The following is a 7,233-nucleotide window of genomic DNA, read 5'->3' on the forward strand; positions in this document are numbered from 1 at the left end:
TGGTTTACTCGTGCCTCCCGGATCACTTGGCTGAGAACACTGGTATGCTCGACGCGCCCTGAAAATCCGGGAACTCCACCCTTCTGAATTGACGTATCAACGTAGTTGTTGTCAGTAAGGAACGTTGTCAGTCGCTTGGCTAGGACTGCAAAGAATATCTTCCCCTCTACGTTGAGCAGAGAAATGGTCCGGAACTGACCAATATCCTTCGAGTCCTTCTCCTTTGGGGCGAATATTCCCTCCGCTCTCTTCCAGCAATCCGGGATTTTGCCCTTTCTCCAAATAACTCTAAGTAGGGTCCATAGTTTCCGAAGAATGCCAGGGCACATCTTCTAGACACGATAAGGAATGCCATTCGGGCCTGGGGCTGAGCCTGTCCTCGCTTTCTTCACTACGTGCTGTACCTCAGACGATGATGGCTCCTTTGTGTCCAAAGGAGTTTCTGGTGGGTCTTCTGGTTCTAGCCTTGAACAGTCACCCAGTGGAACCTCCCGTGAAGGATCACTGTGGACATTGCGTAAGTGCTGTTCTATGTCCTCCATACTGCTCTCTAATGTTCCTGATCGTTCGTTGTCAAGGATGTCTTTGGAGAACTGGTATGGATTCTGGATGAATCTAGCTCTCTGTCTCTCCCTCTTCCTTTTCCTCTGTCTTGTTTGCTCAGCCTTGTTGAGAGTGCTCAGTTTCTCTCGTAAAGTGCTTCGTAACTGTTGGAGTCCTACTTTCTCTTCTTCCATGGCTTTTCTATACTGCCTCTTTACACTTGTAAGCTCCTTTCTGGTCTGTTTGATTAGCCTCTGTCTTCTGCTGATGATTGGGGCTGGCTTCTCTGGCTTCTTCTCAGCCAAGCCAAACCTCTCTTTGCTTACAGTATAGATGAGGCCCGTCATTGCTCTTATCTTTCGGTCAGCTGGACCCTGGAGGGTTGTTTCCAGTATAGCGGAGACGTCTCGATCTAGCTCCTGTCACGCTCGCCGGTCTGTCGTCTTGGGCCATGCTATTCGCAGGCGCCTCTTCTCATCATCTCCCGGAGCTGTTTGTACCTGTGGTGCTGGTTCTGCATGTGCTGGAGTGTCATCGTCCAGTGGGGGAAGCAGATCAAGAAGAGGGACATGGTCGTCCTCTTCCTGCTGCCTGCCCTGGGTGTTTGAAACTAGATTCTCAGAAGCGTAGAGGTTCCTAGTTCTATGGGATTCTTCCCGACTTGGATCCTCCAACGTCTCACCAGGTGTACCACCTGAGCGTTGCGTCTGGGTGTCTGATTTCCCACAATCAGTCCTGGCTTGATGTATCCGCAGTCCCCTTAGATTCTTGCAGATCTTGTCACATTTGCCACACTTCACTACTGCTACTTCTCCGGTCAATGTCCGTTGTACAAGCCTAGTAGTCATCGGTGTATCCGTCCTTGTGAGTCTCTCATCCTCCCCCCTCTCGGAAGACTCTGGGGGTATTCTTCTGTGTGTGAGTCTGTAGCTGATTTTGTGGTTGTTCCTTCACAGGAACTGCATTCCGGGCTGCCAACCCGTCGTGCCCTTCCCAGGCTTTCCTGGTGGTCATCTGTCTTTCCAGCGTCACCGTTCTATTCTCGGTTGTCATCCAGTCTTTCCTAGAAGTCACTGGTAAACCAGATGTGGAATGAGATGCAAACAGTCGTTAAACTGCTGGACTACTGACATCCTCAGTCGAGAGCCGCCGATCACTGAATGTTTCGACCCATTAATCTCGATACATTCTCCTGGTGGTGGGTCCGCAGGGGGTGATCAATCCCCTACGTGTCAGTAGACGGCTGCCAGCTCCTCTCTTCTCTCCTCAGCCAAAGCCATCTCGATGCTCTCTCCGCTGCATCCCCAAGTCTGTTGACCGCTCGCTTTCTGTCTCTTCCTGTCAGGCCAAGTGCAGTGAAAAGTCTCCAGAGAGACTTTGACGGAAAGCCTCGAACGCCGAACTCCACTGGGAATAGCCACGTGTGCCACCCCTTCTCCTTGCATTCCCTCTGCAGATCAGCATATTTTGCTGTTTTCCTCTCCCTCGCCTCATCACAGCGCGACTCCCAATCACCAGACACTTGTCCTTTGCCGACCAGATCACCATGTCGGGGCGTTGTGTTGTCTGGACTACTTTCAGGTTAACAACCATCTCCCATGACTGCGCACGATCTAGGATCGATGCTGCTTGCGCCTGCTGCTTCTTGATGGTTTCCCCTTCCTTTACAAACTGCATCTTCCTGGTCTCTTTCACAGTCCTCTTCTTTCGCCTCTCCCTTTCCACTATGTCTGCCAGTTCTTGGAGGACCTTGTCGTGTCTCCACCTGCATCTTCCTTGTGTAAGGGCCGTCTGGCAAGATGATAGTGTATGTTCTAGCGTGCCTATCTTTCCGCAAAGTTGGCAGGTTGGGTCGTCACGTTTTCCCCATCTGTGCAGGTTTGCTGGTGAAGGTAGCAGGTCGTAGACTGACCTGAGCAGGAAACTGATGCGCAGAGGTTCGCTACGCCAGATATCCGCCCATGTCATCTTCCTTCCTGTAGTCTGCCACTTTGTCCAAGCACCCTGGCACCCCATTGCCACTGCCCTTATTCCTCGATCTTCTTCTTCGGCCAGACGTACCTCTGCCTGGACCATCTCCCTCCTTGTCCTACTGTCCGCCTTCTTCCAACTCCTCTTCTCCGTATAGCCCAGATCTTGTGTTCCCACTGCCGTTGTTCCCACAATGTCTTTGTGTCGCAGGCGGCTCTCGGCTTGCGCTACAGCCTGGCTAGCGGAACAAATGATCCTACTATTTAATAAATTCAATATAAAATATGCATTAGATTTTATTCCATCGCATTTGTTCGAACATGCGTCCTTTTAGTGTGGATCTGCACATAAGTATCATCATTATTTCATCCTCAACATCATCCTCATAATTTTATTATTAAAAATAATCATCATCACTAACCACCACCACCACCATCATCATCATCATCATCATCATAATCATCATCATCATTATCATCATCATCATCATCATCATCATCATCATCATCATCATCATCATCATCATCGTCGTGGTCGTCGTCGTGGTCGTCGTGGTCGTCGTCGTGGTCGTCGTCGTCGTGTTCATCGTCATCATCATTATCACCATCTTTATCATCATCATCATCATCATCAGAAATATATTTATTAATAATGATAATACCGTCAATGCTTGTTTTCTTATCCCCTGTTCCATACGCGAAGATATGCATCCGGTATGACTTGCAAACCTGCTCACGCTGCATCTGATGCTGTAAACAATGGATTCAGACACGTTATTTCCCGTCGGGGATGACGCTCTGATAGTCTTCTCTGATATAAGACGCATATTTACAAGATTAGTTCGTGTTCAAATGTACAAGTATGTACAGTTAATGTGGAACAAAACACACGTTGTTTTTTTTTTAAATCTATTCTGGCAATTATAGGTATGAAGGTTGGGTATCAGGACCAAGGCTGTGCCTTAAATGATTTATTATTCATTAACATCTTTGAGTCTTAATTGATTTTACACTTTAACCATATTAATACACACATACCACAGCATCATATCCTCCATACTTGGTTGATTATGCGGAACGTACACGTTTTTGTTTGTTTCAGTTTCAAACTCAACAAATATTTCGTAGAATATTTTGAAAAAAGAAGTTAACACATAGAAATCAATGTTCCTTATAGAAATATCCAAAATTTCAACGCTAGATGTGGTCTGGTAACAAAGATTTAACAAGATACAAAATGCTTTATTCCATTTTAATTTCCCGCAACGATATTTATTGATAAGACACGCGAACACTTACTTGGCACATGAACATGTGTTGAATATATTGTTCCGCGAAACAATAGCATACTGCATGGTTTTTTTAAAGGCATGCTTCTTAATATTTGATAGCCGATTCAAATATCTCAGACGCTCTGGTTACAAAGTTACTTCCCAAGAGATTTTCGATGTTTCAAACAATCCGTTTATTCCATCAGAACGGGATTTTGCAAATATTTCACAATTAGATATAAATCAATAAACAAAAGAAAACCTTTTTTTAATGCAAGAGGCGTGGTTAAGTGTGATTTCGTTTATTAATGTTTATTATTCAAACATTATTATTTATAAACGGGTAAATATACTCAAATATGAATTGTATATGCTTTCTCCAACATATTCGGAAGGACGATGATGTTGTTTGAGAACAAATTGCATTGGTTTGGCTAAAATTGGTATCTTTTTTTAAATTCATGGCATTCCAAAAGAAGTAAACTACCAGAAAAGTTCATGCGAAAAAAATAATTAAAAATCAAAAGTAAATTCACGAGGTATGTCTTCTAAAGATTGACATAATCCATCAAATCTGAAGTCCGTTAAATAAACACGATAAGTTTATCCACCACCAAAACATATTCACTAAACTAGGTCGCCGGTAAAGGTACAACTGGTAAGGACCAGAAGCATGTTAACCTTGTTCACATGACTAAGTGGATAATCGACCTCAGTTCTTGCCCACTCTATGTCGTTCCACACAGCTTTATCGCCCTCGTTTTGGGAGAAGTCGCACTCGAACACGATCCTCGAGCCGTGTAGTATGTCGACATCCGGACACTCAACTGATCAAAAAGAAAAAGTACTTGTGTTTTATTTGAATAGGTATTAAATGGCATGTGCGTTAACTGTCGTCCAAGATTAGCCTGTGCAGTCCGTATGCTGTTTCGTCAAGAAGAATCTTTCTTTAAACAAAAACAAAATAAAAACGGAACGTGTCGTTCCTGATTAGCTAGTGCGGACTGTATCTTCTAATCTTGGGCGACACTTTACGCACATGCATATAGCCCTGTTTTCATAAAGCGCGGCTCATGGTTTCTTTCAATGTTTACGAATTCATGCAGTCGGCATTTCCTCTTTATGATCTGAACATCCTAGCCAAGTACAATACATCATGAAAAATGAAAAGGTGCAGGAGATACTAAACGGCCACAAAATGAGGCTTAATATTCGATTTTCCGAAGGCTCTCATGTGCTCCACACATCGGCTCAATGACTTAAACAACTGAGCGAAGTAGCATGACAATTCGTCTGATGATATAGGAGATCGGGAGTGAACAGAAAAATGTTAGGTAAAGACGGACGGACGGACGGACGGACGCAGGGACGTTCAAGATGCGGGTTCATAAAATTGAATTGATGTTCTATTTTATTGCTCTTTAAAGTACCACTGGATTTAATTAGCTTCAGGCTTTGCAACTGGCAATGCAAGGCTTGAACAATCGACCTTTTGCTCCGTAAACGTACACTGAAATCAGTATGCCAAGCAGACGGTAATATAATTAAAACAATATCCATAATGCATTTAACTTTTTTTTTCTCTAAGATCGCGGATTCGTTTCCCGGTCCGGCAACACACAACGCATAATGAGTTATAACATACGGCAACTAACTTTACTTTAGAATCAAGGAGGACATGGTCAGTTACTCTTCACTTCGTGTTCTGATTGCATAATAAAAATCGTATGCAGCATAGCATAGAGTGGACACCGTTTCTTAAATTTTGTTAGTATACGGAAAAGAAGGAATAAACAGATGTAAATGTATATACATTCAAAGTATTTTGTTATTGACATGAGATTTAGCGATCTTGTCATCATATATTTTCTACTTGCCTTAAGGTGCATCAGTAGATAGTATCCCCCCTTGCTTTTCCTCTGTAACAATCGAAAATGAGGCCATATACTTTGTTGTTAAAATGTACATGTATGCTTAAATTTTGCAAATTCATTTCATGGTTATATCTGCCCTTGTTTCTTTATCATAACGTATTGACAAATAACAAGAAATATTAATACCAGATACTGATAACATGTTTCAAATGCATGCATGTTTTTAAGGGTTTATAAAACCTTCAAGTCGCAAAATTTCTCAAAATCAACGAATAGTTTGTAAAATATTTCGCAAAATAAAGTTAACACGGAAAAAATCAGTGTTCCTTATATCTATATATGAATAAACAAAATGCTCGTATTGATTGTTTGTGTCACAAATTCACAATATATTCCGTGTGAGTTTCCCTCGACGATATCCGAATAGTTAAGATCAATCGCGAGATTGGCTTCGGACGTAGTGCTCATGATCTGACCGAAGCCGATCTCGTGTTTGCTCGAAACGATCGTTGATTTTGAATATCTATGTGGCTTTCAATGGATGTAATTGGAACTTGAACAACCCATTTTATTTTATACAAGTGTGAACGCGTGCAATAATTGCTTACTTCAATGCGTTCAATACATGAGCTCTCTCTTTGAAAATGGCGCTTTGATTCGCCAGTTTGATTCGCCATTTTATCAAGATCTCTGTTAAATACTTGATTTTTCACAGAAATTGGTCTCGAGAGTTGCTCAATAATAAAAGATTTTAAATACATATATTTTATCAAAACTAACTAACTGACGGACTCACGTTTGTGGTCATCAAGAATTTCGCAGTTTTTGAATTTAAATATACGTTTTAAAAAATGTCTAAAAAAACACAATGGCACTTACTTTCATATTTCAGATTCATTCACCAAATCACAACCGGAACTATCACTCCCGCAAGCAGGACACACACCACTATGATGATCGCCAGGTACTTCAGACGCATGAAGCGCGTAACATTATATACTTGCTCTGTGATTAGATTACTTGAAGGAGAACATGTCGATATCTTTACAACAGGGCACATCTTCTGATGCAAAAATACTTCGTAAAACAAATTTGTTCATGTTACGATAATATATAGTAATTAAATTACTTTATATATCAGTACATCATGGACTGAAGTTATATAGCAGTAAATATTAATGGTACCGTACAATATCACAATTGATAATTATGCATAAGAATAAATCTAGTATTAAATAAGGAACGCAATTATATATTGATGCATTTTTTAAAGTAAGATTGTATGAGCGTGCTCTCCTACATATTGTTGCTATCACTTACCGCATCAGATTGTATGTTGTTAGACGGAGGCACTGGCTCATCATCTTGCATCCGGCTCTAAAAGGTTTACATAGTGTTATTCAGTGAAATTTAATATTGACAATCGAACAAACGTGCATTTACAGTTGAATACAATTCTCCGATTTGATATCAAGTTGTAAACAAACACGAAATTCTTTAAATATTATTTTTGAAAAGGCGTTTAACCGAAATTGGATTTTAAAAGAATACTTTTTATCGAAATGCGCTGTGCTT

Source organism: Dreissena polymorpha, chromosome 6 (genome assembly GCF_020536995.1).
Source record: "Dreissena polymorpha isolate Duluth1 chromosome 6, UMN_Dpol_1.0, whole genome shotgun sequence".
Classification (NCBI taxonomy): Eukaryota; Metazoa; Mollusca; class Bivalvia; order Myida; family Dreissenidae; genus Dreissena; species Dreissena polymorpha.